We start from the raw sequence: 6,000 nt of genomic DNA, 5'->3' as shown, positions 1-6,000 counted from the left end.
TTCTGCCCCGTCTGTCTCTCTTCCAAGAAGCACCCGCTGACAGTAAATGGTCTCTCTGACGGGCGGCCCACTGATGCAGGAATACTCACAATGGTACTAGCAAGCTTCAAGAGAGCATATATTATTATTATTTTAATTGAACCCATGTGTTGGTCTGTCATCCTTAATCTTTAAGGTGAATGGAATGAAAAAGAGTCTGAGCGAGTGCGGGCTGAATTGGACACGTGTTGCGGGTGTGGCGGGAGTGTAACCACACACAATGTGGTCAGAAATCCAGCATCAGTGAGCGGTGTAGGGGCCATAATGTATGTTTTACCTCTGTTGATTTGTTGTGTTTCGCTCATTAAATGGATTTGATCTCATTTCCGGTAATGTGCATTTGGGCGTGGTTTTACAGGACTTTACTTGTGCAGTTGTTCGGCGGGAGACAGAAAAACAGGGTGAGTTGGTTTGAGTATTTTCTGTTGAACATTGCCTTTTTTTTTAATTTATAGGATAACTTATAGGATTAAATTCTGAATATGCATCACTGTTACAGGCCCACTTCAGTTGCCATCAGAAAAGCAGGAATAAGAAAACAGTCCAATGTGAAGCTTTGGTGTCACATATTTCTTCCTACAAACAACATACATCCTTTATGGGTTAAATCAAGTTGATAATTATCTTTACATGACTCAGTATATGCATGCAATCTTTAAAAAAATATTTCACTCAAGATCAGCGGATGATGAAGGGATGAAGAGGCTGAACAAACTATGAAGACTGGGGTTGACCGATGTCTGATGCTGTGATCTGAGACTGATAGGATGAAGAAGGTGATTAAAACTGTGAAGACTTACTTGGTGGTGATGGGGAGGTCGAGGGTCGCACGTAAAGATGGCATGAACTGGGGGAAGACAAACAACAAAGCTGCAAAAAATATATGCTAACAGTGAGGGAGTGGAGCAGCACCTCAGTGACCAGCTGATGATTACAAGAAAATAAGTGAGCATGCATGGAGGAGCAATGTGACAAAGTATGAGAATGACCAATAAAACCAGCATTGCAGAATATATTCTTCCTGACTGAACTTTCGCTCGAGCTACATATATGTTGGTTTAAAACTTCTGTAAATAATCGCCTCATGAAATGTGATTATCTCCGAGAGATTTCACTTAATTTTCCTGCATAAAACAAACATGGAGATCCTCATTAATATGCTCTATAAACCTCATGTGATGTATTGACAAATGTTGACATAATTGCTTTCTGTTGCTGTGGCCACTTATCGGACAATGATGAGGTCAGTGCGTGATCTGATTCTTTATGCACTCTCATTGAATTTGTTGACGTGTGGACTTTTCCTGCCACGCTTGACCGACCAAATCCATTTAGAGCATTTGACGAGGAAACATTTGACTTATTAAACATTTAAATCAGGTGGGTATACTGGAGCAGTGGATGTATGAGAGTAACAAGTGTTACATCACGTCTCTGTGTGTAGATTTGTGTGCTTGTCTTTTAAATTAAAGCGAACAGAAGTCTAATTAAAATGAATTAATCCTTTCTCTGCAGCATTGCGGCTCAAGATAACGTGTGCTGTGTTTACTGCAGAAGTGAACTTGACCTTGTGTTTTTATTTATTTATTTGTTATGAAGGATTACCTGTTTAGCTTCTCCAGTTCAGCTTGGGATGTACAGTGTATTTTAAAATGAGACCAACAGGAATAAAACTACAACGTGCAAGGCCATGAGTGAGTGAGTTCTAGTTGAGCTGGCGTCTCAAAAATAACAGCTCTTTCTGCTCAACGTTAATGTTTCATTGTGCAGCTTTTTAAAAACTTTTTGTTAGACATCATTGTCTTTGCATGTTTTAGGAGGACCATTGGCTCGTTGTCTGTCTATTAAATTAAGTAAATGATAAAATAGTAATCCGTCCCTCCGGGTCTTTGCAGGTTTGTATTGCAAGTTGTGGTAATTTGAGGCTTTTCTACATCATTGCATATCCACTGTGAGCTATTGGGACCAACGGTAATATAAAGGAAGAATGTGCAACATTTTACATACAACAGAAATCAAGTCTATCCTGTGTAAATGTCTCTCTGAGTCATGACTGTCTACAATGAGTGAGAAGCTCAAGTCCAAACACTTCTCCAATTAAGATAGACATTTAATATCCTCATAGAGACGTTAACAATTTAAAATGTGTATTGTATTGAGGATCAAATATATGCCGACTCTTCTTTCTTCCTTCAGTTGAGGTGTTTATTTAATTGTTAAGTGTTTGATATTCACAGTGAGTTTTTCAAAAACAAAAGAATATTAAATCATGTTGCAAACAACTTCTCACTGTTAATATTTATTTATTAGTTTTCTACTTTTGATGTCTTTGTGAAATCTCATTAAAAACTGAAGCAACAACAAAAAAATGAAGTTCAACAATAGTCTCCTTGTCTTTGCATTAATTTAGGACAACCTGTTCTATGAAATTACAATAAATCACAATTAATTAGGCCTAACTGAACATTAAATTATAAATTACAATAAAGAATGTAGGCTCCATCTAATAGTTTTGTCACAAGTATACACTTATATAACTTAGGCTGCTAAAGAAGAATAAGGATAATCTAAAGATTTTTACAGATTGCTTTTGCTACAAAAAAAAGACGCTCCCGCAAGAAGTCGCTGAGAAACCATGGTAACGCACAGTTTCTTTTCCCGCCTGAGAGAGAGAAGTTTTTCTCAAAGCCTGCCGCTGTAATTCTACCCTACACCTTGATGAAGGGGACTTCACTCAGGTGTGAGTGTGACTTCTAACGGAGTGCACTCTGTCACGGAGGGGGAGGGTGTGGTTTGAAAAAGGCCCGCAGAGTATGTAAAAGCTCCCCGCACCTACTCAAAGCCAATCAGACACCTGCAGTGAGTTATTCTCCCACTGATCAGAAAGAGTGAGTGTCCTGTCCTCACAAGTTGCTTTGGCTTTCTAGATGAACAGTTCATTCTAACCCTTTATGGGTATGAATGAAAACCAGTCAATACTTGAGGAATATAGTCTGTTTTTTTTAAGAGATTTGTCCAATGACAGTGAACATTGTAGTTATTCGCTAGGAGACCGATGCAGTCACTGTGTTACATCTCGAAGGACGAGCGTTACTTTATGAAACATGTTTCAATGTTCTTTTATAACTTTCAGGTTTGTTGATCAATCATCATGCTCGGGGGAAAGGTCAAGGCACATCTTAACTGAACAATCTCTACATTTTCTTCAAGGTGAGTGCTAACAAAGAGCTCAGTCTGGTTTGAAAAGATCCTGAACGCATCTTCAGACACGGTGAACTTCCAAGTTTTATTTATTCCCTTTATTGTTCCCCTGTCAAAACAACTTCATCTTTGGTTCTGTTTGTGATTTGCAAAAGGCTCATTTGTCTTCATGTGTTTTAAGGACGTCAGGTTTTACAGAAAATCCTAATGCTGAGAAATGAAATGTTTACCTTCTCCCCTGGTCTTTTGTTTGAAACATATTATCTCGGCCTCTGCAATCAGAGCAGCTATACACTTTCTGTCTGTGCCTGAAAGAGGTAACCGATAATTGCAGAGGTGCCGACATGTTTTGTGTCAGGTGCTCCTAAAATTACAAGGTGCAGTATGTTGTTGTTCTTTTTAACCATCTTTGCAGAAGTGTAACACAGTTGTTTTGAACGGTGCTTGTTTGAAGAATCTCAACATAAAGACTGGGAGTAAACACACATCATAAAAATAAATTGTTTTGAAGCAGGCAGTGACAACAAACAGGAGACTATCAGATATTGTTTAACTTTTTTAATCTGCTTCCTGTCAGAGTAACACATCTTGTGAATCTTGGGTAAGGGCAGTGGTGTAGTGTAGGTTATACGCAGGTTTACCAAGTATACCCGCTTTCAGTCTCCATACAGTATACCTACTAATAAATCTCCTCTGATTCACATCATTGACTGATTGACAATATGCAGCAAACTTTTTTCCTAGAATGTGAAGGGATGACCTTCCAACTCTGTCTCTAAATGACTGGTGCGTACCATAAACTGTATAAATATATGTATTATTAAGTACAGTCTATGGTATGAATGTGCATGAGTATTCTTACATGTCACTGTTTACAGCAGAGGTCGTTTATCTTCTGCTTGATGGGTCACTCCAACACATTTTGGGGGGAAAATGAAGAGTATACCCACTTCTTCAGCCACCACTACACCACTGGGTAAGAGATATGCGAGTGCTTCTTTGGTAAAGTTTTGGACATATTTGTTATATTGAACGGCTCCCACAGGCCACACTTTGGTGATCATATATCACATTGATCAACAACAAAACTCGACCTTAAATGTTGTTTCCCTTTCCCCCCGACAGCTCATAATCAAACTGTGTTTTTACCTAAAGTCAAAACTACCCCATCCCCAGTTCCAAGTGTTTCAGTGAAAACTCTCAAACTTTCCTGAAACCTAAATAAGCACAGTGTACTCGATATGATTTCTGGTTGATTTAGACCCAAATCTTCATTCTGCACTTGTTGAATTTCAGCGCGTTGTTTGTCCTGCGGCCTACAGCACCAATGGCTGACTCGATAAGCTGCTCCCACCTGGTTAGATGAATATCGTCATGTTTGAAATGTTGGTCATACGACTGCATCCTGCACAAAGTGAGAGCAGAGCCACAAGCCATTTCTCCAATACACAATTTCTACAGCATAGTGTGACAAAGTGGGTGAGATGCTCTTTTGTTATTCACCAATTGTCACTTAAATCTTCATTTAATATCAAATCAGTTTATTCTTTACAGTTGGGTATTTTTCTTTAATGTATTTTTTGCTTTAGTAACATTTCAGCACTTACTATCCCGGGTGTGTTTGTGTTAGCATTAAGTTACAGGTCACATCAAAGTATAAATCAACTTAAAGCAAACACACAGTCTTGCTTTAGTTCAGTCATTTCTATTTAGTTTATGGAGTATATCATTGCTTGTCTGTTATCCGTACTTACTTGTGTTTGTTCTGTTGTCCAGTTCTCCATGTGATCCCATGCAGTTAAAGGGGCTGACCCATCACCTCCTGGGTATTTATCAGGTTGATGAGGTCATCGCTGACATCACTGGGGCAGACCATCTGAAAGGGTTTTGTTTTCTGAGAAATGTTTTCTGTCTTATCATTTCTTTCTTATGTAAGTTACAGGTCAAATATAATTGAAGTAGTTTAATTTCATTTAGTTGAGTAAATGATCTGATGTTAAAGGTTTAAAGGGTTTATTTGTATTTCTTTGCAGTAAGAGAAAAGTGAAACTCCCTATGTGAGTTGTGCTTAACCCAGGTGCAGCAATTTTGTTAATGGGGTAGTCTATAAAATCATTGACAGACATTTGTTCCTGAGGGGGGAAAGGTGAGGACGTGCTGCCTTTAACATGGTCCTCAATCTGATTTAGATATGTGTTAATTTACCTGATTTTTCATTGAACTTTTGTTGTTTTATGAAGTTAACACATGTTGGGATTATCACTGTAAATAAATGCTCACCTCTGGAAAAACATAATCTGCTGAGTTTGCCTTCCTATCACCTTCCTAGACACTTGTGTCAAACTACTTTACACATACATAAATCATTTAAAGTAGCCAGACATGTGCATGATCAAATGTGCAAGTACATGTACACACCGGCACTGAAATTCATGTGTGTTAATGCAGAAAAGAAAATAGGTATGAACACAATAATAAAAAGTTCTAAGGAAGCGTTAAAAAGGTGAGGTAAAAACAGAAATAAAAAGAGAGAGTGTTTCTACTAAAGAGTCAGTCATTTCCTCAAACCCCACAGCGAACAGAAGCCCTGATTTGAATGTTTCACGCATTTTAGCACACCTAAGATGCTCCAGCAGTTTGTTCCAGATGTGTAAGTGGCACACAAACTAAAAGCTGCCTCAGCCCGCTTGATTCTTATTCTGGGCACACTGAGGAGGCCTGCCCCAGACCTGAGTAGGTCTGAGAGGTATTTACGTCGGA

The sequence above is a fragment of the Labrus mixtus genome, chromosome 4, assembly GCF_963584025.1.
Source record: "Labrus mixtus chromosome 4, fLabMix1.1, whole genome shotgun sequence".
Taxonomy (NCBI): domain Eukaryota; kingdom Metazoa; phylum Chordata; class Actinopteri; order Labriformes; family Labridae; genus Labrus; species Labrus mixtus.
The sequence above is the reverse complement of the archived record's forward strand: the minus strand, read 5'-3'. Positions refer to the sequence as shown.